At 44.5% G+C, this 27592-nt stretch overlaps 1 pseudogene across 1 annotated transcript; it reads right to left on the bottom strand.

The window, feature by feature from the left end:
* Nucleotides 1-9769: 9769 nt before the first annotated feature.
* Nucleotides 9770-16277, bottom strand: LOC308650552 (L-amino-acid oxidase-like; annotated as a pseudogene). Its single transcript has 6 exons — nt 16051-16277; nt 15660-15772; nt 14725-14926; nt 13522-13590; nt 11784-11920; nt 9770-10601 (listed from the first exon to the last, which is right to left on the bottom strand). The product of its transcript is annotated as an L-amino-acid oxidase-like (transcript).
* Between the last annotated feature and the right edge of the window lie 11315 nt (nt 16278-27592).

The raw sequence follows: 27592 nt of genomic DNA, 5'->3' as shown, positions 1-27592 counted from the left end.
TTTTTAAAAAATATGCCAGATGAACCAAAGATCCCTCTTCTGGAATGAGATTTACTATGTAAATTAAATACTCAGATAAACTTTTCACCTAAAAACTAATGACTCCAATTGCAACTGCCACCAGAAAACTCACTCTGGTTCCAGTTTTCTTTTTTTTCCTGGTACCTGGAATTGAACCCAGGGTTGCTTAATCATTGAGTGATATCCTTTTATTTTTTATTTAGAGTCAGGTCTTGCTAAGTTGCTTAGGTCTTCGATAAATTGCTGAGGTTGGCCTTGAACTTGTGATTCTCCTATCTCAGCCTCCTAAGCCACTGGGATTTTAGGCAAACGCCACCTGCTCTCAGGTTCTAGCTTTTGAGATGGGAAATGGTCAGGAAATCAGTGTGGGTAAGAATGATAAGGGTCTGGTAATCAGAAAATTGTCTAATGACTGTTTTTCAAGTAGGGCAGACAATGTGGATCAAATCAGGACTCCTGACAGGACACAGCTGGAGTGGAGCCTTTGACTCACTGTTCCTCCTGACAATTAGAGTCATAGCCTCTGCTGGGAATTCCCTGGGATCTGGGACAGGCATTCCCAGTATTTTGCCTTTGGTAGCAAAGCAAGAAAACTTCTTTTCCCTTTTTTCAGATCCTTGTCTTCATTACTGGATTGGCATGGGGACAAGAACCAAATCTTTGATATCAAGTACACTTGTACACTGTTGGTAGGACGTAATGATACAGCCTTATGAAAAACAATTCTGAGGTTCCTCAAAAAAAATCATATGGGAAGCTGGGAATGTAGATCAGTGGTAGAGTGCTTGCCTTGTATGCCCAAGGCTCAGGGTTTGATACTCAACTCTGTAAAAAATAAATTGCATACAATTTCAGTGCAGTTAGTGAGGTTTAACTAGCCCAGCTTGGAGTTCACTTAAAAAAGATTTACTGTATGAATTTGAAATCAGTATGAGGAAGGGACATTTATACTCCCATATTAATTGCAGCTTTAGTCACAATAGGTAAGTATTGGGTAAACAAAAGTTACTGTCTAGAAGTCTTATTTCAGAAGAATGTGTTGTGGAGTGAGTTCCTCAGGAGGAAAAGAGACTGCTTCTCTTGTTTGTCTCCAGTCTTTAGGTGGGGATCAAAGCAGAACAACTTTGGTTGTGAAATAAAGTCATATACTCATAAAACATCTGAAGAAATCCATATGCACAGTTGGCATGCAGTCTATCTGGTATATATTTCCCCTGATTGTGGGCCTGGAGTGGTCCTCCATTTTATCCTGGCTTGCCACTGAGGAGAGCATGAGTAATAAAATGTCCAAACCTTTTCTGTTGAATTCTTCAAGTTTTTTCTCTGGCATTGGTAAATAGAATGCTGGGACCTTTGCAGCCCTGGGGTTGAACAGCAAGAGATGAAAACAGCTGAAGTACCTATCAAGGGATGAATGGATTAAAAAATGTGACACACAAACAGAGGGATACTATTCAATCTTAAAAAAGAACGAAATTCTGACATTTGTGAAACATGGATGAGACCCCATGCTAAGTGAAATAAGCCAGGCACAGAAAAACATAAATTGTATGACATCACTTACATATGAAAAAGGAGAACTCAGAAGTAGAGAGTAGAATGGTGGCTCAGACCCTGGGACAGAGGATGGATGGATGGATGGAGGAAGGGAAGATTTGGTTAAGAGGCCCAAAGTTTCAGTTTGACAGGAAGAATAATTTCTGGTGATTTATTACATATAGCATGGTGATTATAGTTAATAACAATGTGCTGTGTATTTCAAAATTTCTACAAGAATAGACTTTAAATATTCTCACCACACAGAAACAATACACATATGAGGTGATAGATGTTAACCAGATTGTTTTGATCATCACATGATGTATGCATATCCAGAAACATCATATTGCACCCATAAATATATACAATTATTTGCCAATAAAAGTAAAATAAAATTTAAAAAATCCAAAACTTGAGACTAGACAAAAGAGAAGATTAAGTGTTCTTTCTGTGTATGCTTGGCATGATTTAGCAGACTTTTTGGAAACTATTGATCTCATTGACATGTGTTCCTTTCATTGACTTCTATTGGCTTGCAATTTTACATCTCTGTAGGGATAGAGCTTAACTTGTGATGTAAATGGTTCTTGTCCTTATGGTCAAGGATTCCTGTTTATAGCAGTGCAAATAATTTGTCAAGAGATACAACTGATTTCTCTCTGGCAGAAAGTGATAATTTCAAAGTAGAAAACACAACTTCAAACATCACTGATTATTTACCAGTGATTAAACTGAGAGGCATCTAATCACTGAACCACATCCCCAACCCTTTTTTGTATTTTATTTAGAGACAAGATTTCACTGAGTTGCTTAGAGACTCAATAAGTTGTGAGGCTGGTTTCGAATGCTCTATCCTCCTGCCTCCTTTGCTGTCTTTGTTGTATTTGGAGTTGAGCCTAATTTCTCTTCCCTGTTGTGAGACCTCTACTTGGAACAGCTGAAATAGTCTCCCTTACTGTTTTAAACAAATGTCATATTTTTTTTGTTTAACATCATTTATTAATGGAATAAGATCTTCACATTCATATATAAGTTTTACGTATATGTTATATATATATATATATATTTTCAGTCCTGGAATTGAACTCCCTGGGGTACTCTACCATTGAGCTACATCCTCAGCCCTTTTTATTTTTTGAGACAGTCTGGCTCGCTAAATTGCCAAAGTTGGCCTCAAAACTTGGGATGCTCCTGCCTCAACCTCAGTATTTGCTGAGATTACAGGAATGAGCTACCATTCCTGATTGACATTCACATTTTATATTTGCCCCAATCACATAAAATCATTGAAAAATACTTAAGCAAAAGTCTCTGTAGTGAGGCATTACTTAACAGCCCAGTCTAAAAATAGAACTCCTCTGTTTAATTGTCTTGCTTTTGTTTTTTTCCTCACAGCCCGTATGTTTGTTTGTGTTGATTCCTTCACTGGCCTGAGGATCTATCTCTTTAATGTTGTATTGACAGTGGACAAAATTTCAGTGAATGAATGAATGGTCCCCTATCTTAGCAGAAACCACACAGCCAATTAGGAGGACCCTTCCAGAGCTGTTCTGCAGTTCAGATTCCCGCGCCTTCGCATTGGATGCTAAAGAACATTTTACGTTTTTTCCTCTTTTGTCAACTGTTATGCAATCGCTGCTCGAACTTCCCTTATCTAAACCCGGGTCTACACCAGGCCCTTCTGACCTGGAAACTCCCACTCACTGTCCCGGGTTCCCTGTTATCTCCACACCGTCTGCGTGGATTGGTGGAGGACGGGGATGTGGCTCTTGAGGGATGGGTACACGCAGGAACAGGAAGGCAAAGAGTCCTTATAAAAATGATGATAATGAGAACAAACAACAGCAATCACTTGCCATTAATTCTGTAGCAAGTGTTTTTCCAACTGCTTTCCAAGTATTAACACAACATATCTAAAAGTTGACCCAGTAGGGCGGGGGAGGTGGGGCAGAACGCTCGGTCTAGGCTGTGGCCGGCCAAACAGCCCAAGACCAGCCACCAGGATTTCCTTCCGCCTTTCCGACTGCATTTTCCTTGGTTCTCTGGGCCTGGCGCCTGCGCAGTGGTCACTAACCCTAGACACTGGTTCGATTTGGGCTAGGAAGTGTGGCGTTTGCCAGTTCTGACTGTATTGCGGACACTGCGTTTCTGAGACCTCAGCGTTGCAGGTGGTCTTGTGCTGCCCCTACCTAAGCCCGCTGGTCAACAGACAATGACACTGCCAATTACAGCGGGCGGGCACAAGTAGCACATTTAGTGAGAACAAAAGCACCCTCGGGTGTCAGGATGGCCGAGTGGTCTAAGGCGCCAGACTCAAGGTGAACACCTTACCTCCGGGTGTTCTGGTCTCCGAATGGAGGCGTGGGTTCGAATCCCACTTCTGACACATTCCTTTTGCTCTTAAGGAATGCTCCACCTCCTCACCCATTTCCCCAAAGTCTGCTCTTATTTTCTTCTCTTGTGTGGGAAGAAGGTTACAACTAGAATCGCTGTTTTCCATTTCCCATTTGTCTCTAGGGCAGTGAAACGGCTTTTTATTGAGAAGGTGGGGGCAGTATCGGCAGCTTCCCTAAATCCGTCCAATAATACTCCTCTATGCAACATACGTCACTTAACTATAATTTAATCTATTACAAATGGAGGCCTTTCCTCATCGCCTCCCTGGTGGTCTAGTGGTTAGGATTCGGCGCTCTCACCGCCGCGGCCCGGGTTCGATTCCCGGTCAGGGAAGCAGAACTTCTTTTTCTTCTTCAGAACAGTGAAGTAAAAATGGCTATTTCCCTTTGGAAAAGGAAAACTGAGTTTAATACTTTTCTTTTGGTTAGAGAGTAGTTATCAGAAATGAGCTTTCTACCGATTTTAAGTGCCGGTTGTGTTCCGGGCATTTTAAAATACGAAAGGAAACAACAACTCTGGCAGCACTAAATGCTCCAAGAAGATCCCCGGCCGGGCCAACCGAAGTGCCTGGTCTTGAGTTTGACACAAACTTTTAAAAGTCTTCTTAGATTCCCGAAGGCCCTTTAAAAGGGCGCCTGTCCACTAGAGATGTGGTTCAAAGCACCTCAGCCCCTCAGAGCGGTTTGGGTAGTCATCGCTATGGAAAGAAGCCAGGTAATTCTCCCCATCCCAACACCTACCTTTTAATTTTGAAAATAATTGAAATAATGCTGCAATCAAACTGAATTCATTTAATATTTTCTCAATTTAATTAATATAATTCTCTCTCTCAAGAATGATATTCACAGGTCTCTGTACCCCCCTGCCAGCACCTGAAAGTTTCAGACTTGAAACTTTTGGAACACCTGGAAAAACTGATATTAATATGTCATCATTCACTAGTTCACATTTAAATTTCCCCTTGTTGTCTTTAAAAAACCATAGTTGTTTTTTAGAAATTTTATTCTAGGAATTTTCTTTTTTCCCTTTCTTTTTCTTTTTGCAGTACTGGGGATTGACCAGTACTGACTGGTACTGAGATAAATACTTGTTAGATTGTGAATCATAGATTTAAATGTAACATATAAAACTGTAAGACATTTTTAAAGAAAACATACAGGAGAAATTCTTCAGGACTTTGGCCTGAGTGGAGTTCTTAGACATGACATAACTCAGATCTCATTAAAATTTCAAATTTGTCCCGTGAATGAGCTAGTTAATAAAATGAAAATACAAACTACACAGAGAAAAAAAAATCACAAACTACATTTCTGATAAAGGATTTTATCTAGACTATATAGAGATCTCTCAAAACTCAATAATAAGAAAGCAAACCATTTAATTGGAAAATGAGCCAAAGACATGAGAGGATATTTCCAAAAAATGTTATAAAAATATGTTTAACACTGTTGAAGTAAAAATCAAAACCACAAGGAGATGTCAGTAGTACTACTTATCAGAATGCCCCGCCCCCCCATATATGCATTACCAAATGCTGGTGGGGAGGATGCAGAGATGCATTCAAATATTGTTGGTGGGAATGTAAAATGGCACAGCCATCCTGGAGAGAGTATGGCAATGTTTTTTATTTATTTATTTATTTATTTAATTTATTTTTTTAAACTTTTTTTTCTTTTTATTGGTTGTTCAAAACATTACAAAGCTCTTGACATATCATATTTCATGCATTTGATTCAAGTGGGTTATGAACTCCCATTTTTACCCCAAATACAGATTGCAGAATCACATTGGTTACACATCCACGTTTTTACATATTGCCATACTAGTGACTGTTGTATTCTGCTATCTTTCCTATCCTCTACTATCCCCCCTCCACTCCCCTCCCATCTTCTCTCTCTGTTTTTTAAATCTAAATATGCACTTACCCAATAATTATATTTCTAGGCATTTATCCTTGAGAAATAGAAGCTTAGTTTTGCACAAAAACTTACACATAAACATTCATTGCACTTTTGTTTGTGAAAGTCCCAAACTGGAAAAAGCCTAAAATTCCTCAATGGGTGAATGGTTAAATAAACTATGGCACTACTGTACCATACAATGCCACTCTGCCATAAAAACAAAACTATTGCTGCAAAGAATAATTTGGGTAGATCTCAGGGAGTTATTCTGAGTGAAAATGTCAATTTCAAAAGGTCATATACTATAGGATTGCATTTATATGACATTCTAGAAATGACAAAATTCTAATAATGCTAAACAGATTAGCAGTTGCTAGGGCAGGAAGTGGGGTGTGACCATAAAGGGGTAAAACAAGGGAGATCTTTGTGCTAGTAGAAGAGCTCTTTATCGTGTTTGTGATGGTAGTTACAAGAATCTAATCTAAATAGAATTATACCCAAACATTGTACTAATGTAAAATTTCTGGTTTTGTTATACTATAATTATGTAAAATGTAGCTATTGGTTGAAAATGGCCACACTGGGACCTGTTATTCTCTGTGACTTCCAGTGAGTCCATAATTAAAAAAAAAATATTGGTTTCCTACATACTAGGTGTCGTCATAACCCCCTGCAATTATAATCCAGGCAGAAGCCCACTTCTGGCATCCCAAAGTTCTTGCTGTTTTATTGATGACATACAACATAAACTGTTTCTTGTTATGCTTATTTTGTTGTATGTCTGAGTTCCTGAGCTTGTCTCCAAGTTCACTGCAGTAAGGATTTAAGTCTTGCCTGCCAGATTTCAGAGCTGTTAACAGAGTGGTTGTTTAATGCATGTGAATTTAATGTGTGCAGTGAGACAGTGGGGACTGTGAGACTGTGGTGCCAATGGCTCCTGTGTAGCTGAGCTTCAAGTGAGGGAGGGGACAGATAATTACACTCTCTAGGGAGGTAACTGGGGCATGGGTGAGTCAGTCCTGGGAGAAACAATTTGCCCTGAGGCCTCAAGATTCCCTACACAGTCCTTTTGGGTATGCTCTGAATGTAAGGTCCTGACCACTCTTTGCTAGTACTGTTTCTCAGGGTTGTGTTTTAGCAGCAACCTTGGAGGATATAAAGTGCCTATAAAAAGAGCTGGATGGTTTTGATTTGCATTTCTCCGACTGCTAGAGATGGTGAGCATTTTTTCATGTACTTGTTGATTGATTGTATGTCCTCCTCTGAGAAGTGTCTGTTCAGGTCCTTGGCCCATTTGTTGATTGGGTTATTTGTTGTCTTATTGTCTAATTTTTTGAGTTCTTTGTATACTCTGGATATTAGGGCTCTATCTGAAGTGTGAGGAGTAAAAATTTGTTCCCAGGATGTAGGCTCCCTATTTACCTCTCTTATTGTTTCTCTTGCTGAGAAAAAACACTCCAGTAAGATTGGCAGCCATTATGAAGTCAAACAACAACGAGTGCTGGCGAGGATGTGGGGAAAAGGGTACTCTTGTACATTGCTGGTGGGACTGCAAACGGGTGCGGCCAATTTGGAAAGCAGTATGGAGATTCCTGGGAAAGCTGGGAATGGAACCACCATTTGACCCAGCTATTGCCCTTCTCGGACTATTCCCTGAAGACCTTAAAAGAGCGTACTACAGGGATACTGCCACATCGATGTTCATAGCAGCACAATTCACAATTGCTAGACTGTGGAACCAACCCAGATGCCCTTCAATGGATGAATGGATAAAAAAAAATGTGGCATTTATACACCATGGAGTATTACACAGCACTAAAAAAATGACAAAATCATGGAATTTGCAGGGAAATGGATGGCACTAGAGCAGATTATGCTTAGTGAAGCTAGCCAATCCCTAAAACACAAATACCAAATGTCTTCTTTGAGATAATGAGAGCAACTAAGAACAGAGCAGGGAGGAAGAGCAGGAAGAAAAGATTAACATTAAACAGAGACATGAGGTGGGAGGGAAAGGGAGAGAAAAGGGAAATTGCATGGAAATGGAGGGAGACCCTCATTGCTATACAAAATTACATATAAGAGGTTGTGAGGGGAATGGGAAAAAAAAACAAGGAGAGAAATGAATTACAGTAGATGGGGTAGAGAGAGAAGATGGGAGGGGAGGGGAGGGAGGATAGCAGAGGATAGGAAAGATAGCAGAATACAACAGTTACTAATAGGGCATTATGTAAAAATGTGGATGTGTAACCGATGTGATTCTGCAATCTGTATTTGGGGTAAAAATGGGAGTTCATAACCCACTTGAATCTAATGTATGAAATATGATATGTCAAGAGCTTTGTAATGTTTTGAACAACCAATAAAAAATTAAAAAAAAAGAGCTGGGGATGTAGCTCAGTGGTAAAGTGCTTCCCTTGTATGCACAAGGTTCTGAGTTTGATTCCCAGCAAGGGAAGAAAAAAAAAGGTGGTTAACCTTCACCCCCAAGAAAAAGCAGGCTTGCATACTGCTTAACAATAACAATATTGTTAAACTCTCAGAGCTTAGTGCTCCTCAGCTTCCACAGAAGTCCACTGCCGATGTAGTATCTACCAGGATCCCAAGATCCCTTGGGACTTGGGAAGTTCTTGCAGCTTGACGGTGCCATGAGTCCTCTGTCTCTAACTCATGAGTTTTGTCAGCTTCTATGAAATCTTGACATTTGTTAGACTGCAACTGACATAAAATTCCAGACCCTGTTAGAATGGTTTTTCTGAGTAGCAGCATGCTGTTCTGTCCTAGTTTTAGGCTCTAACCAGAAAGTCAGTACCTCAGGTAGTTCTGAAGGCCTTCCTGAAGGTATCTTGTTCCCCTTGATGATAAACTGTCCCCTAACTTCATAGCCACCTGGCCTCTTGCTGTGGCCTTTGAGTGATGAACTCATACCCCAAGAGGTCTTTTAGGGACAAAACTCAGGCCAGGTCACTGCCAAATGATGGGTGTCTCTAGATCTTATTCATACCCTGTCATTTCATTATCCCTGTGCTTGAAAGTTATCAACTCCATCTGTTTACTTCTTCACAGGACTGCCAGTCAAGAAGACTCCATGGGGGTGGGGAAAGGAGGCAGAAGACAGCCCCCTGCCTTCTGAGAACATTGAACTCGTTCAAACACTTCAGATGTTAATTGCTGAAAACAAACAAACAAAAAGAATAAGACCAAGAAGCTGAGCCTAGAAGAAGCAAGAGGATTTGTAGTTATATTTAGAGTTAGGTTGAAGTTTAAACCACTTAGGACCAGCATTTGTGACCTCTTGGAAAATCAATTTTCATAATTTGTAATATGGAGTAGTACTGGAGTATGTACCTCAAGGGCTATTGTAATAATTTGGAAAAAGCATTGAGCAGGTTGTTCCAGGTAACTAAATTTCTACCCTCTCTTAAAATTCATGGGCCTGGCCAGGCATTGCAGCAATCCCTAGTACCACAGGAAAAAAAAAAAAAAAGAAAAAAGGAATCAACCATGGAAGGAAGAGGAGGGGAGGGGAGCTAGGGATAGACTCAGATTAGGGGGAATAGAAACCAGAGCAAAGGACCCCAGGAGAGGGCATTAGAAGGCGAGAGTCTCTGTGGCCTTCCGAACTCAATTCTAAAATTATTTGAATGCCACTCAGATAAAACACTTAATTTTAGTCTTAAATTCAACAAATGCTTTATTGTTTTAATCATTACATCAAATATTTTTGTTGTTCAAATATTGTCAATAAATCCAAGGTCACGGGTGGTCAAATATTGTAGGGATTCTGTTCATTGGCCTTGATTTGACATCTTTGGGCAAAGGTGAAGATAAAATGAGAGAGTGGGTTTTGAGGGTTTTCCTATGGATCAAGGTGATTGGAATCACCCCAATTCTTAGGTGCTACAAGCTGGTTATAGCTCACTTTTGGAGTAGGCCTTTTTTGTGTCCCCAGGATCCTTTGTCAAAGCCAAATCCACAGACTCTTGGATGCTCTTTGCTGCCCTGAGCCCTGATTTGATAGCTGTGTCAATCCAGCCATGGGGCAGGGCTGTGTGTTCACCAGCAAAGTGGACCCGCCCTTCTGGATGGCTGAGCTCCTGTGCGTAGTCCACATATTGGTAAGGAGTGAAGGAGGTGAACGCTCCCAAGGAATAGGGGTCTTGGCTCCAGTGCTTGACCATGGCATAGGGGCACAGGGCCCGGAGCTGTTCTTTGGGGCGGTCATGGACAGCAGCTAGGTCATCCAAGATGACATCTACCACCTGGGCATCGTCCATGGCAGCAAAGAACATGGAGTCATCACTCAGAGTATAGGAAGCCAGGATGACACCTGTGCCATTGTGGGAGATGTGACTGGGATAGTAGATAAAATGGGCGGGGCGGTCGGTGCTAGACTTGCCACCGAATATGCCTTCTTGCTCCCAGAAACGCTGTGTGCAGGCCAGGATCACTTTGGTGGCGCTGGTGTAGTGGACTGAACGTAGTGAATTCTCCTTGTTGAGAGAGAGGGGTGGCCGAAAACGGAGGAGCCAGGCAGCCTTGGCAGTGCTGGCCACCACCACAAAATCGGCAGTCAGACGTGACCTGGGCTGCAGAGGGTCAGCTGTCCTGAAGGTGACATGGACATGGTCTCCAGACATCTCTACTTCCTCTGCTGGTGAATGAAACAAGACTGTCCCTGGCAAGAGGGCACCATGAAGGGCCTGAGGGAGTTGGTCAAAGCCTCTGACAATTTCATGGAACCTGAGAATGAGCAAGCAAAGAAGGAAAGAGAAACAGGTAGTTGGACAAGGCATGCAGAGGACGGGTCATTTGGACTGGACAGAGGCTGAGTTCCCTAATGGACTGTACCACTCATGTGTTGGGGAGATTTAACAGTTGGCAAACAGATTAACAGCAGGCAGAATGTCAGCTTTAGGGAATTAGAGAAAAGTGTTTCTTTGTGTTGATCAATCAGAAAAATGTAACCCTCTGAGCCTCTATAGCCCCTTACTCTTTGTTACTTTCCTCTGGTCCCCTTGGTGGTCACCTCCATGGAAGATGCCTGGTCTCATGGCTGACAAAGACCCAGGATTCTTACATATGGATTCAACCCCTTCCATGATGTCCTTACAGAGTGCAGCACAGGGTAGCCTTAAAGATTGCAGCGTAAACACCACCAACAACCTTCATTTGACCTTGATCTGTCTTCAGACTTCCTCACCTTCCCCTCTCCCCCTATGGCAGCCGTTGGCTTGAATTTAAATGGATTAATTCTGAATAAAAATGCTGAGGAGAAGTGGGAGGATGCAGGTAGGGAAAGAAGAGGTCTGTAATCCATCAGGGCTCTTCCAGGCTTAGTTCTCCTCTGGTAAATGTCAGTACCTGTTTCGTCTGAAATGGGTCACAGAACCCCAGGTGAGAGTGAATCTCAGTTCTTTTGATCTTCATTAGCTACAGATCACATAGCCAGTTACCCAGGGTGACTAAGGTCTGAATTTGGAAGCCTTGATTATCTTTCAGGTCTGAGAGATAGCAAGTTCCTCTTGCATGAACCTCTAATGTAGGACTGAGGTCATGCTCTTTGTCACAGAAGAATAGGTAAGGGCCAGAGTAAAGCAGATCTATTGGCTCCTAAGAGCCCCTTAGCTAGAGGTTCTCAAAGTGGGCTCCCAAGTCAGATAGCAATGTCACTGGAATATGTCAGAAATGCATGTTCTTGGGTCTCAGCGAAGGTCCATTGACTTTGGAAGTGATGCCCCATGTTTAAGAAGCACCCTCCCTCTGGTGGTTCTGAGGGGCATTGGAGTTGGGAAACCCCTGCCTCCCCTCCTGTCACTCTCACTTTTCTTGGAGTTATCACCTGATTTATCTTGTCCTTCCTTCTACCCCTGTCCTCACTAGTAACTGGCCACCCCGTGCCCATTCTCTCCCCCCATTTCCCACCGAGATTCCTGAGAGAAGATGATCAGGTCACGCAGAGTTTCTATGAAGGACTCGTAGTAGCCAGAGTCTGTGTTCAGCAGGTCCCCGATCATCTGCACTGCCCCACGACTCAGGTCCCCCACCTTGATCAGGTACTCCTGGGATCACGTTCAGGGAAAGAAGGCAACCAGGTCAGAATGTTCAGGGAGCCAACATGAGAGCCATTGCCTCCCACCTGGGGGTAACGAGGAACAGAACTGCACAGGGTGGAATGACAGAAGTGCACTCAGCTGGGTCCCAGGTGCCTGGTTTGCCCACAGGGCTCTGAGGACAATGCTCCAAATGGTCTCTAAGTCCCAATAACAGGGACAAATAGCTAACGTTTGGTATGGATTTTAACCTACAGACCCTCTTCCAAGCCCTTTACTTGTATAATCCTCTTATATAATCCAAAGAAGCCCTATTTTACAGATGGGAAAGCTGAGGTCCAGTCTTCATGTCCATCTGTAACTGTATGGGGCCCAGACTGGCCTCTCTGATCTACCCAAAACACCAAGCCAGGAGGAAGGTGAATACCAAGTATTGCTTTTCATCCTGCCCTGACCCTCTATCCTACCCATTACCTGGCTGCCCTGGCCCCTGGACCAGAAAGTGACTATGAGGTTCTACTTCTAGTATAATTGGCCTGTGATTGTGCCCTGCGGTTTGCCCATGCTCCTTTCTCCCAGGCAAGTCCTGGACATGACAAATCTGGCTGGAAAAGTTTCACCAATCAGGGTGGCTGATCAGATATCACAGGACTTTGACCCACCCAACTTCTGAAGCACCCAGTTCAGAAAGGCAAACCGCCACCTGTGTTGGAGCAGTCGGCCATGAATGGTTAGGATCTCCTCATAACCATTCAGCTTCCTCCTCAGCTGTCCAAATTTATGCACCCCCTTGCCCCCTTTGCTCCCATCTCAGGAACAACCACTGGAGGCCAACTGTCCTCCCCTAGCCAATCACATAGGTGCTCCCTTTCCAGTTAACTGCCTCCAGCTTCTCCATGCCAATAGCCTCCGAATGAGGCACATCTGAAACCTTCCCCTTGTGGCTGTGTGTGTGTGTGTGGGTGTGTGTGTGTGTGTGGTGTGAGGATTGAACCCAGGGCCTAGCACATGTCAGGCAAGTGTTCTTCCTCTGAGCTATTCCTCCAGCCCCAGTCACCTCTTTTTGCACTACAGCCATGAGTACATCAATGATGGACCACGTATAGGACAGTGGTCCCAAGAAAGTGTATAGCCTTGTGACATTGTAGCCATCTTTGTGTAACTAAGCATTATGATTTTTACTGAACTCTGTCATCATCTAAGGATGCACTTCTGCGACGTTATCCCCCTCATTAAGCAACACATAACTGTATGAGGGCTTTCCCATACCTCTACCTGCCTTTGACTCTCTGCAAAAATGCAAGTGATGGTGGCAAGTTCCTTGAAATAGCAAGCTCTGATTTGCTGTATCTTTGACCTTTGACTGCTGTCCTTGGGGTGGTCTTTTTTAAAATTTTCTTTCTTCCCTCCCTTCCTACCTTCCTCTCTACTCTCTCCTGTCCTAGTGGAGCTTACATTCAAGTAAAGGAGAGAGATTATAAAAAAAGATAAACAAGTAAGGTGCAGTGTAGTGAGTACTAGGGTGGGTCGTCCCACTGGGTTGGTTTCTGGGTAGCTGTGACAGGGTGGTGCATGGTTAGCCATGGTTAGAGGGGAGCCTCAGGACTGACCTTGGTGGAGAAGGAGTCATACTTCTCCAGAATCTGGCTGCAGCTACTGTTCTTCAGCTCCTCCACCAGCTTGGCATGGAAGAAGGAGGAGGGGAGGACACTTTAGTGAAGGTCAGTTCCACACACACCCTAGACCCTGCTCCCACATACCCCCATGTTCCACGCTTGGCACTTGCTTCCACTCATCCTGGGTGTGTCGGAGGCATTCTTTATATTAGTCCTGAATGCAACACTCAGTCCTACAGCTGGACTGGGGCGCTTGAGGGTGGAAACGTTATCCCCTGTCTTGGACATATTCTGAGGTGTATAAATCTGGAGCCAGGCTCCCTGTCAGCCTTGGAGCCCCCAGAATTGGGGAAGTCTATCTCCTTGTCCTTGTCTGAGGACATTTCTGCAGGCCTCTGGGGCCACTGTGAAAGGTGTGGATGCCTAAGGGCTTGGTCCTACTTAGCTGTTGAGTGACACTGGATGAGGTCCAAGAGCTGCGGAGTGTATGCTGAGCTTAGCAGGATATCACTCCAGCAAAGGCAGGGCATCTGGACAGAGGCCTCCTGTGGAAGCTATGTCCCAGAGCTCAGCTGTCACACTGAGGTCCTTTTGGGTCACAGATCAGGAAAGAAAAAGGCACTGTCAGTGCTGAGTAAACATTGGCCAGTTAGAAAAAGGCATGCAGGGCCCATCATTGATTTTCCTCCTTGACCACATATCAATAATGATGACAATTATAATTCAATTATAATTCAAGGTTGGCCATATGCCTTGCAAAGTTCTTATCACTTTATATGCATCTTCTCATTTAATCTTCACAACCAGGCTGGGAGAGAGGCTCTAGCAGTATGATTGTTTTATAGAAGTTGGAACAGAGAGATGGCAAGCATCTTGTCCAGGGTCACACAGTACATTCAAATAGAGTCCAGCTTGTAGGTCTCTCTCTGCCTTAAACCTAGATCTGCCATGAGGATCTCAAAGGCAGCTAGCTTTGCACATGTTTGTACATGTGAAGACCTTTGGGATCTGAAAATGCACAATGACTGCTGAGATGGGAGGTCATGGGAGGGAGGCAAGGTTGACAGACCAAACTAGTGGAGCCCTCCTGCACATGGGCCTGGGGTCCACAGAGAGAAACTTTAGGAAGTTTGCACAAGATGTCTTTGAAGAAGGTGATGGCCTGCATGGAGGTCACTGATTCCTACTTTGGCTTACCTTTCTCAATGCTTCATGAAAGAGCTGGTCACCTGTCTTCCCCACCTCATCTGCTCTGACTGGGTACCCTAGGAGGCTGGGGTCAGCCTGCACAATCCCTGTGCGCTGCCGTACTCCATTGATCAGCACCCAGGTCTGGTTGTTGGAGGGGAAATACTCCTTGAGGGTCAGCCCCAATTTCCTGATAAACTCATGACAGAGCCTGTGGAGTGAGTCAGAGACTGATGCAGGATGAGGAAGCAACCAGTCTTCCCTGCTCCCTATGCTCACGTCCTGCCCCTACTGGATTCTCTGGGGCCCTCTCTGACCTCCCTCCACAGAAGGAATGCTAGGCTACCTAGTTGCTATGCCAAGTTGCTATGCCAAGCTATGGCTATGTGACCAAGAGAAAATTGGGTCCCCATTCTTGTGGTCACAACACAACAGGCTGGCCCTCTTTGCTGGCTGAGATCTCTCTCACTTTGTTTGAGGCTTGTAGCCTTCAGACTTTTAGGTGTGGCCCCTCCAGGTCCACGAGATACTATGAAGATGTGTAGAGGGAGTATCCCCTGGATTTATCCTCCCTGGAGGCTGTGTGTATCATGAGTTTTCCAGTCTGCATTCTCCTAATTCCTGCTCACCCACCCCTTCAGGATGGCCCTCCCGAAGTGGGCTCCCACAAGACACCTCTTTCTCCCAGAAGGAGGTTCATATTTCTATCGTTAGCAGGCCTCACAGACTGCCCTTTGACTTTCCCAGCTGTTCTCCTATCCCAATTATCTTTTGTGATCCTCAACAGGTGCAGCTATGTCTGTTCTCTATATTAGAACATTGATGCTGGGAGAAGGTTCGAGGTAGCTGTGGAGCTATGAAATGAGTTGGCATAGGTCCTGTCCTTGTTGCTAGCAGCCCATATCCTGGTCTTCCCCATCCACCCCCACTTCTCTCAATCATACCTGTGGTTGATGGGGATCCTCATGGCACCCAACTCTATGTATAGCTGTGTTCCAGGAACTCTATGGGTCTCAATTCTGCCACCTACACGCCCTGAAGCCTCCAGGACAGTCACCTAGAAAAATAAGTATTTAAGAACTCAACTAGGCCAGCCGTGTCCCCGCCATACAACCCCCGTCTTCCTCCCTCCAGCCAGGCCCAGATTTGCCTCTTTCTGAAGTCTTTCTCTGTCATAGAGACAGACCAATTGCTTTCCTACCCCTTCCATCCCAGCCTAGAGTCCTACACTTAGTCTTTGGCTCCAGTTCCACTGGGCTATCCACCACCTGCAGCCACCTCCCTGCTCAGAGTCCAGGATCCCTGTGAGGTACTCTCCCAAGCACCCTTGTGTACCTGGTGGCCAGCATCCTGCAAAATCTTGGCAGCTGTGAGTCCAGCCATGCCTGCTCCAATCACCACTATCCGTTTCTTTTCAGCTGTCTGCCCCAGCGCGTCTTGAGCCAGCTGTAGTAGTTCTTCATACTGGGGGTCTTCAAAGCATTTGACAAGGTCATCATGGAAGCCCTGGGTACTCATGCTCAGCACAGACAGAAGGCCAGAGCCAGAAAGCCTGGGAACATAGTTGTGGAGATGGCGGTCAGGCAAATAGCTGGGGACCAAGGAAGCCAGCCTTAATCCTTGATCAGTGGAGGATTATATCACTGAACCTGTAATGATACATCCTGGGAATTCCTGTTTCTTTCCTCCCTATCAGAGTGTGCATTAGCCATGGACCCTCCCATGCTTGCTTTCCATGGGGAGATCAATGCCCTCCATTCAGGGAGAGACACAGGCTGCGTATCTGTCCCCGAGGACCTGCCATCACCTCAGCCAGCTGGACTTCCACGTAGGAGGCCAAGCCCTCCGCTGAATAGAAGACAGGTGAGATACCTCTACCCTTCCCGTTGGGTTTCCCTATCTCCCCCTTGGGGTTGATAAAATGTTTGTTACAATGGGAAGACCTTAATTCACTGCAGCTATGGAAGGATGGGTAAGGATGGAGAGTCTGAAGACATTGTTTAATAAACTTACATTCTCTGAGGTGTGCATGGTAGGCTACTAGCTTTCCAAGACCCAGAGGAACATCCTGGGGTCATCTCTTAGAGATGACCAAGGGTTATTGAGGTTAAAGAATTTTCTAGACTGACCCTCCATTTCCATACTTGTCTTCCATTTTATTCTGTCTCTGTTCTGAGAGAGATGTGCCATAACTTCCCCCTAGGGTCCTATAAAAGGTGTATGTCTTATGATTGTTTTGTTCCTATTTTCAAAACTATTTATCTGTGCTCTGGGCTGAATTTCATATTCCCAAAATTCATATGTTGAAGCCTTAATCTCTAGTACTTCATAATAGTGACTCTATTTATAGATGGAAGCCCTTAAAAGGTGGTTAAGGTAAAAGGAGGCTGTTAGGATAGATCCTATTCCAATCTGATTGATGTCCTTATAAGAAGAGGAAATTTGGACACAGAAAGAGACACCAGGGATGTGTACACAGAGGAAATAACTTGTGGGAAGATAGTTATCAGGAAGCCAAAGAGAGGTCTTAAATCAAACCTGCCAATGCCTTGATCTGGGACAGCCAGACACCAGAACCATGAGAAAATAAATTTCTCTTATTTAAGCCACTCAGTCTGTGGTATTTTATTATGGCAACCTGAGCTGACTAATATAGTCTATTTCTCTTCTCCCCTCCATGTGGAGAAGAAAACATGATTGGTTCTTACCCAACTCTCTCAGGTCAGATAGCCACAGACCTTGGAAGAAAATTTGTATTCATTTTTCTTCTTAAAATTTTTTTGGTGCTAGGTATCAAAGCCAGGGCCTTGCAAATGCTAGGCAAGTGCTCTATCAACTGAACTATATCCCCACCCACATTTGCTTTTCATGTAAATCCACACAAGGAATGTGTGAATGTCCCCTGGTCTTCAATCTCAGGATTTTTATTTAATTTGGGCTACCCTTCTTTCTTGGTTTGTCATAGGATTGGTATTCACATTACAGAAAATAAAGGCACAGAGGGACCCATCATTTGTCTCCTTCTGGGTATAATTTCTCACTCTCCCATTTCATTTAAATCATCACCATTAAGTTTGTGTGGTCCTGCTGATTCTTGCATGGAGTATGTTAGATAATTGCTAACCTCTTGTCTTCTCCATCTTGAAACAGAAATCAAATTGGCCAGAGACAGTAGAAAAACTAGTGGATGGAAAGATGGGGGCACAAATAAATGAGTGCATGGATGGACAGTTGGATAGACAGTGGGAAGGATGCATGCACAGAGAGGCTTTGGGCCTCCAGCCTCTGTATTTCATCACAGATTCCAGCTGGTGGGCAGTGCCCATCCTGGACTTGTGCTCTCTAGTCCTTGAGACCACCATTTAAAAAAATATTTATTTTTTGGTTCTTTTCAATTATATATCCATTTTGCTATGATTATGCAAGCATGGAGTATATGTTACTCTAGTTAGAATCCCAGTCTTAAGGATGTACATGGTGGGTGAGATTCGTTGTGTTGTTTTCACACATGTACGTGGGAAAACTGTGTCAGATTCATTCCACTGTCTCCTTTGCTCATCTCCCCTCTCTTCCCTCAATTCCTCTTTGTCTACTGCTCTTCTAGTCTTCCCCTCACTCCTCCTTCTATTGTGGGTTAGCATCCACCTATCAGAGAAAACATTCCCCCCCTTTTTTTGTGGGGATCCTTCCGTCCAATTTCCCCTGTCTGCTTCTCCAGCTTCCTTCTGTGAATCTGTGTGTTTGGCTTTCTCATTCCTTTTACTCTGTCCACACACATGCACACCCCTCAGAATTCAGCCTCTCTCCACCCTCAGGAATCGTACATCTTTTCTTTCTTCAAGGAATGGGAATAAGGCTTATTCCTTGTCTCTTTCTTTGAAAAGAGAGTAGAATCTGACTCATTCTGAAATCCCAAGTTTGGGTCTTTTTTCCCCCAAGACCCTTGGGATGTTTATAATTATTTCACTACTTACTTATCTGTGGTACTTATTGATTGAATACAGGGCCTCTCTCACGGTAGGCCGGTGCTGTACCACTGAGTTACATACCTAGCCTTCCAAAAACATTTTTATTGTTATTATTTACTAATTAATTTATTTTATGGTACTGAGGATTGAACCCAGGACCTCACATATGCTTTGCAAGGACTCTGCCACTGAACTATATCCCTAACCCTTCCAAATTAAAAAAAAATTAATTTTTTATTTTGCCAAGTTGCCCAGGCTGGCCTCTAATTTAGAATCCTGTAGCCTCAGCTTCCTGAATAGCTGGGATTACTGGCATGTGCCACATACAGTCTATTTTATTTTTTGATTAATATATATTGATTTTACATATTCATAGGATTCAGTGTGATGATTCCCACACATGCATACATGCACTGATCATTCCAACGGCATCTCTGTATGACTTGAAAATGGTACTTGAAATTGTCAGCAATTCCATTTTTTAAGGAAACCATAGATTCATGGCTGGACCTTCTAGGAAACACAAATGCTTTGAGGTGTTTTCCCAAAGGTGAGGGGGAAGTTTCCATGGAGAAAGCCCCCTCTTCTATCAGTTGCCTTGCCCTGTAGAGTCAGCTCTGTAGAGTCAGCTCATTAGGGCAGAGGGCTCCTCCCTGGCCATAGAGAACAGAACAGAGTATCTTTGCTTGAGGAGCTATCAAAACAATCCAGAATAGCCTTGATTTCACACAGAAGAAACCAGACCCAGAAATCCATGGAGACACACAGGTATTTACTATTTGCAAAGAGAAACCAACACCAGACCCACAGCCCTAGCGCCCCTCCACATGCCTCCTGAGCGAATCAACAACCTGCCTTAAAGAATTGCTGTGTTCTGTTTTGGAGGTGGGGGGACTACTAAGCAGCCCAGATGCCTGCTCTGAGAGTTAAAAATCAGATATTTCCTGTTCCTTCTGAATAGAAGCTGTGCACAATTATTACATGTCAATTAAAAAGAAAAAAACCTCCATAATTTCTGATATTTTGTCCCCTATTGGTTTGGAAAGCAGGATCACCAGAGCAGGTTAATGGGAGATAAGAAAGGAAGACTCAGAGGAAGAGGGATGGCCCAGAATCCTGGCCTTGTGGCCTCCCTCTGGGTACTCACAGAAGCTCAGCATGGTTCTTAGTTCCCCAGGATCTGGATCTGGATCAGGTCCTTATAGGGCTCTGAGGATTGTCTGAAAGATGTGAACAGAGTTAGAGATATATTTATGGCCTGTTCCTGCCTCTAAACTTCTTAGTTCCTACCCTTAAGTCACAACACCCACTGGAAGCCTGACAGGGAGGAGGCCCTGGACAAGAGATGCTTGGGTCCTGGGGAAAGTAGGCACAACCTGGTGCTCTTCTTATCTCCACTTACCAGATATGCCCACCTTGCCTCCCACTACTCTGTCAAGTGGCCCTTACTCTGTCAGTTTCCTTGGCTAGAAACCCTAAGGTAGGTTTGAGTCCTCCTTTCCTGAGTCTCTGTGTCCAGGATTTCCAGCTTCCTTAAGCTCTGCCTTCCCAGGGCGCTTACCATCGTACCCATTCTTTGCTTAGGTTCCCTCTCCCTCCTAGCTTGTGGGGTTCTCTCCCTCTGCCCCTTCACAGTCACTGCAACTGGGCCCTTCTTTGCCTTGGCCACTGCTAGAGTGACAGTTGTAAATAAAACTCAGGTTTGGCAGCTCCCTCTCTCCCTTTCTTTTTAATATTTTTTGTAGTGGGGATTGAACACAGGGCCACATGCATGCTAAAGCAAGAATTCTACCACTGAGCTACCCCCTCAACCCCAAATTTGCTGCTGGAAACCTTTGATACTTTTATTTATTCTGCTGGCTAAAGAAGAACCTATCAAAGAACTTGTTTCTTTAGCAAGGACGCCTATTGGAGTGCTGGGTAGGCAGTGGTGCTTCAGTGAATACTCAATGAACACATAAAGGAGGTGTGAGGTTCGGTACCCAACACTGTGGCCAGCAGGGACTCTGGTTTCCAAACTGACAACCTCCAGAAGACAACCTATCCCATCCTCTTCTCCCACACTTATCTCTTCATAAATTTGTCTTCTTGGCCAACCCCTCACGGTGCATCAGGATGTTTACAACAGAGATTTCTCTACCTGGGGCTTAATTAGTCCTACGCTTCCTGCTCCCAAGTGCATTTTATCCCCACCCACCCAACTTCCAGGACTCCAGTCTTTTTTCCTTGTAGCCTTTAGGGAACTTCACTTTCCTCCTTTACCATGCCCTTTGCAGAGTGGTGAGGGTTTGGGCTGTCAGGGGTGTGGCAAGGGCGTGCAGAGACTGGAACAGTCTGGGCTGGAGAGAAGGGGTAGGGCTTGAGCTGGTAGAAAGTGGAGGTGGGTGAGGGGGAGTAAATGTGTTAAGGCATAAGCACTAGCTACTGTCAGTCTTGCTGTCTGCCCTCTGAATCCCAGGGTTGTGAAGGAGTTCCTTAAGCTTGGCCGTACTCAGCAAGGAGCTAGCAAAGCTATTCAGCAGGAATGCTGGCATCCAGTTTTAGGCCTTTCTAATTCCTTCTAGAAGTGCTCCAACTCTATCACCTCTCTTATGCACAGTAACCAGACTGGACAGATCCTCAATGTGCTGGGTATATTTAGAGACAGGCATAGCACCAGCCAACAAGTAGGTCAGCCCTGTCACCTCTTAAGCAGACAGTACTTGTTGGGAGTCTCCCTGAGAACTCCCCGGGCCTTTCAAACATGGCGGTGGGCAAATTGCCAGTGGGCGGCTAGAACTCCATGGGCCTTTCAGATAAGGAGCCCCTAATGCAACATGGCAGCGGGCAAGTTGCCAGTGGGTGGATAACAAGTTGTTTTGAAAACCTTCTAATTGGCCCTCCCGTCTTCCTTACTCGTGGACAGTTCGTGCCCCCCCATGAATCTTATGCAGGGCAGACGTGGGTGCACTGTAAGTGATGACCTGACCTTTACTATGATTGGCCCCGGGAGCTTCCTGGTTTAAGATAACTGACTCTCACTTTTTATATAAGCTAGCAGCAGTTTACAATAAAGTGCTTCATCTTTTGTTGAGGGCCATGGCTGAGTCGGGATGACGCATGGCATTTTTGCCAGAAGTAGTGGTTGAGAGGTGACGCCAGCAAGCCATTAAGGTGATGACTTTCGAGTTCTCGCAGAGTTCTCATTGAGTTCCGGTTGAGCTCTTGCAGGGATTCCTGAAGAGTTCTCATTGGTTGGGGAATTGCCGGAGGAGGGATTTCCGGTTGGTGGTTGCTGGAGGAGCCGTGTGGCATTTAGGAGAGTGCCCGGGGAGCGTGTGTGGAGTGTGCTGTTGGAATTCAGGCAATAAAGTTTCCTGTTTGTAGATACAAGTGCTTTGTGGTGGCTCGGTGATTTGTGCCGAGCCAGACTGCGGCAATCTTTGTCACTGCTATCTGTGTGTGTGCATTTTAATCTCCGAGATGAACCTTGGCCTTTCATTGGTGCCGAGACCTGGGAGGGGAAATTCCTCATTCTGAGGACCCCCTCTTTCAAGGTTCACTGTCCTTGTTCACCTTTTTGAGCACTGCTACATTCCACCCAACACTGGCCCTCCAATAGGTAACTCCTTCTGATCAACAACCAGTGAGTCCCCCTCCCCATCTTTGGGAATCCATCTCCAAACAGCTATATGCAAAGGCTTTAGCTGTGAATGTCCAGCAAGGCCCTTGATGCCTAGTTTGGAGGGAAGAATGCACCCCACCACAACTTTCACAGTTACGGTGGACTCTCTGGATGCCCATTTCATGGTTGATGAGCTATAAGGGACAGAAGAAGAATAGGCACTCTCTGACTCTGTTTATCTCCTTCTCCTCTCCTGGAAAAACCCTGATGTCAGGTGGCCTGTGACTCCTGGCCTTCAAAAGGTTTTGCTGGTTGGGCTATTAGGTGACGACTCATTTGCCCTCCCGGCCCTGGCTCTCCCGAGTCTCTTTGGTTGACTTCTCCTTTTGGGGACACCTGTAGGAAACTCAACCAAATTCTGTTCCAGTCCAGGCCATTCACCTCTTCTCTTCCTGCTGAGAGTCATCATGGGAGCCTCTTCTTCCCTCCCTGCTGATTCCCCTCTCAAATGCCTCCTGGCTAACCTTAACTGGTTGTCCTTCACTCCTGACTTCAAACCCAAACTCCTCATCAAATTCAGTACATAGAATTGGCCATATTACCAATTAGAGGGGTCTCTATATCCTCAAATTCTGCGTGACCTTTTTAACTTCTGCAAGTGCTCGAAAGGGTGGAAGGAGATTCCCCTATGTGGAGGTATTTTCCTTTCTTCCCTTCCACCCTGAACTATGCTTCTCCAATAGATCCTCACCCTCAGCCTTCTGCCCCAGACTCTCTGCTGTCACTCCCACCTCAGCAATCTGATTTCTCCTCTCCAATTACTAGATCAAAAACCCAAACCTCCGCCAGTTCTCAGACCATTGCCCCCTTGCTGAAGTAGCAGGTACTGAGGTACCCCTCTACCCACTCACTCCTCTCTTCTCCTGTCAGTGCCCACACGGGGTCCCACCAGATCCTCTTACCAGCTAACCTAAAGCTCAAAGCAGCTGAGGAGAGCCCTCAGACCCCTATTCAAGATCTGGTGAAAATGGCCTTTAAAGTTGCTTTGTCATCACTGAAAACAGGTTACTAAGAATTTAATGTCCCTCACAGGCTTTTTGGGATACTCACTCCCATCTTCCCCTCTGCTCTACCTGTTCTACTTCTCAAGTTTTCATTGCTAGGGAAAATCCCCAACCCCTTTCCCATTATTCTTTTACATTTCTTCTTCCTCATTCTCAGATCCACCAGAGATGCTCTCAGCCCCGCCTTCCCCTCTTCCCCCTCCCTACCCAGGCCCACAGAAAAGTCTTAACTGACCTTCTCCAGAAGTCTTCACCATGGCTGATTTTAGGGCTTTCAGCAAAAGAATCCCTATAAAAGAGTTCAGTGTAGATAAACTTTCTCTTTTCATGTTGCCCTGTTCTACTTGGCCACTGGCTGGAAAAATCAACACTCCAAAAGCTAGACACCCCCTTACTAGTTTTTCACAAAATATGTGAACAAGGCCTCTGGCCTTGAACTGGGCTTCACAGAGATGGCTACATTTCTAAGATAAGGAAGTTACCAACTGGGCTCCATGGGAACAGCTGGCAGGGGGAGAAAGAAAGGGAAGAAAACGCTCTCCCCCTCCCAGGTGTCCTTGAAAAGTTAACTTGCTCAGAACAGAAAAAAACAAAACAAAACAAAACTGCCTTTTGTGAACTTCTGCAGACTGTGAACTTCTGAGCCCCTCCCCTTACATGCTGGATGCAAAATTCTGAAACTACCTAAACTTGGGGTTCAGGGATTAATTGATTACAATAGAAGCAGTGCCCTCTGAATCCGGTTGCAACCAAATAGGACTGTTTCCCTATCTTCGGTGTTATCTTAGGTGCCTTGTCTGTCCCTACAACAGTATAATTCCATATACTTAAACATTGTTTATGTTTTCATGAAATGGTCAACAGATGTGATTAATTGTGTACTGCAAAACGCAAAAGTACTTTGCTACTTTTCTACAAAAGGTTAAAAGCTTTCAGCCTTTCTTTAATTCATGTTTAGATGTGATATTATATTGTATTGCCTAGTATTCATGTGAACTTGAGCAACAATTTATTTAAGCTTTGTAAAATGATATTTAAAAAGTGAAGATCAGCTTCAGAACTATAGCACTTAAGATTTATGAAGAGCCCCGCCTTACCTGAGATAAAGCTGTGCCTCCCATCTTACTACATGTAAGAATGACTCCAAAGTAGGCCACACTTCAGGTAAAGCCCAGTACTCTTAATTTAAAGTGAAACTGACTTTGCTGGATGTTTATGATCAAGATTTAAAGTTAAATTAAAAGGGCCAAGAAAACCAATATTTGGCTCTTGCCCTCTGAGTCAATCTGAATCCAGAGAACAGGGAACTTCTCTAAAGAGCTTTTCAACTCTGGGCCACATAACCTCCTGATCAGGGAGATTAATGAGACCACTGGAGAATGAAAAGCCAATCCATGCATTTGCTGTGAATAGGAGGGTCACCAGAGAAGAGAGACATCCCTGATGCTTCCAAGGGAAGCCACATGGTCAAGCAAGACCTGGACCCATCCTAGCGCAAATGGCACTAACAGAACTAAGAAGCTGCTCTCAAGTTCCCCCACGAGCAACCCCTATGGGAACTTGGCTGACTCTTAACAATAGATAGAAACAAAGTCAATTTTGACCAGCTTGATCTTAAACACCTACCAAAACCAGTTAAGCCAAAAAGTCATTCCTAGGAGTAATGAAAGACAAAAACAGCTAGAAAAGAGGAGACAGCAACTAGCCAACAGTCTCCATGGGGAATTTTCAGTCAAGTATGGCCTTGGCTCCTCCCCCTCGCAGGACCCCTATTAGTCCTCTTTATGTTTCTCCTAATAGGACCACTAATAGGACCACGTCTGTTAAACTGCCTACAGAAGTTCCTGCAGGATCAGATATATAGATTCACCAACCAGTCAGTCAATCAACTACTTCTTTAAGACTACCTGCCCTGGTGCCCAAGATGGAGACCTATGACTCATGACCAACTCCTCTGGCTCCAGAGACTCTGTGCCCATTTAAAACCCTCTCTAACCCCCTTTTCCAGTTTTCACAACCCCTCTTTCACTTCATAGGAATGAGAACTACTCTCCAGCAGGTCCACTCTGCTTATTCTGTCTGCTCTACAGCATCCCCACAAGGAAGCATCAAACCTAAACTCCCCACACCTCAGATGAGGAGCCACTAGCCAGGCAAAGACTGGTAGATCAACTTCACTCTTGTGCCTAGGCACAAAAAGCTTCATTACCTACTTACTTTGGTTGATATTTTTTCAGGTTGGATAGAAGTCTTCCCTACATCCAGGGAAACTGCTGACACTGTTGCCTCCATCCTCATTGAGCAGATCATTCGCAGGTTCGAACTTCCCGCCTCCATCCAGTCAGACAACAGTCTGGCCTTCAGTTCTCAGGTTGTTCAACTAGTCTCCAAAGGCCTCAACATCACTTGGAAGCTCCACATCTCCTACCAACCCCAATCCTTGGGTAAAGTTGAAAGGCCTAATGGCATTCTCAAGGATCATCTCACTAAACTTGCTATTGAACTTAGGCCCAATCTCCTGCTGTTGGACCTTACCTGAATTCAGGAAGCCCCAAGGGCCCCCTCAGGCCTTAGCCCGTTTGAGCAACTCTATGGGTGCCCTTTCTTAACCACCCAAAGCTTTTCAATCACTTCTCCTCCCCCTGTGTCCTACCTGCCCTATCTCACACTTCTACACAAACTCCTAAGGGAACACGCAGACTGGTGCCTTCCTGCGCCATTCATTGCCTCAATCCCAACACAACCAAGCAACAAGCAGAACTTATAGCTGCCTCAAGAGCATGTGAACTAGCTAGAAGGAAAAAGCTTTCTCTATATACCAATGAAAGGCCAAGGTTCGTCGTTGGAGATTAAAATGCACACACACAGATAGCAGTGACAAAGATGAAGCACTTTATTACAAACTGCTGCTAGCTTATATAGAAAGTGAGAGTCAGTTATCTTAAACCAGGAAGCTCCCGGGGCCAATCATAGTAAAGGTCAGGTCATCACTTATGGTGCACCCACATCCACCCTGCATAAGATTCATAGGGGGCACGAACCATCCATGAGTAAGGAAGACGGGAGAGCAAGTTAGAAGGTTTTCAAAACAACTTGTTATCCACCCATTGGCAACTTGCCCGCCACCATGTTGCATTAGGGGCTCCTTATCTGAAAGGCCCAGGGAATTCTAGCCGCCCACTAGCAATTTGCCCACCGCCATGTTTGAAAGGCCTGGGAGTTCTCAGGGAGACTCCCAACAGTACTCTGCTCATCTCCAAAGATCCCTGGGCATAATGTTGAACAAAAGACACCAGACAAATGACACCTACTTGTTACTCTCCTTACATGATGTTTAAACACAGGAAGAACTAACCAGTGGGGTTAAAAGTGATAACAGGGCTTATATTTTGGAAGCATTTCCTGGAATGGAGCATAGCAGAACTTTCTGAGAGTAATGGAAATCATTTTACCTGAGCAGTAATTACTCTCAAGTGTTTCACCAATTAAGATGTCTGTGTTGTACTCTGTGTAAATTACTGCTGTGTAAAAATTCAAATCCATAAAAAGGCACCCCCTATGCTAAATTGTTTTTTTTTCTAGGTTAAAAAACCAAAAAATAAAGGAGAGAGACAAGAGTGGAGGAGATAGAAGATAAATACAATAACTATATAGTATATCAGATGGTGAAAAGCATTCTGGAAAAAGTAAAGTGGGCAGGGAGGTGGGCAGGACAGTGGAGCCCAGAGCAAAAGGGGGAGCCAGAGGCCAAGGAGCCAGAGGCTGCTGGGGATTTGGGCTCACATCTGTTGAGAGCCTTCTTGGGCTATGCCTTGCCTGCCTTGCTTCTAGGAACTGATTAAGGCCTGAGAAGCCCTAAGCACTGATAGGTGGAATTATAAGTAAAACATGGCTAAAATCCTATAGATGAAAGTCTACAAAGTTCTTTTTTAGTTTGTTTATTTATTTATTTATTTATTTTTTAAAAATCCAATATTAAATTGCTGGGGAAACCCCATTCTCTTGTGGGGGGTGTTTTTTGTGGCCAGGGCCTGGAATGGGAGTTTGACCTCACTCTTGCTATTCCAGCTCTGATTATTTTACTCACCCCATATCCCACACAACTGGAAGCAGGTCCTCTTATTACTGTTGTTTCTTGATGAGGAAAATAAGACTTACAGGAATGGGGAACTTGCTAAGATGGACCAAATCACATCACAAGTGTGTGTCAGAAATGAGACACACATGAGCTTCCTTTTGGC

Source organism: Spermophilus citellus (genome assembly GCF_964194105.1).
Source record: "Spermophilus citellus genome assembly, chromosome: 1".
NCBI classification, from domain to species: Eukaryota; Metazoa; Chordata; class Mammalia; order Rodentia; family Sciuridae; genus Spermophilus; species Spermophilus citellus.
This window is presented reverse-complemented; position numbering and strand designations above follow the sequence as displayed.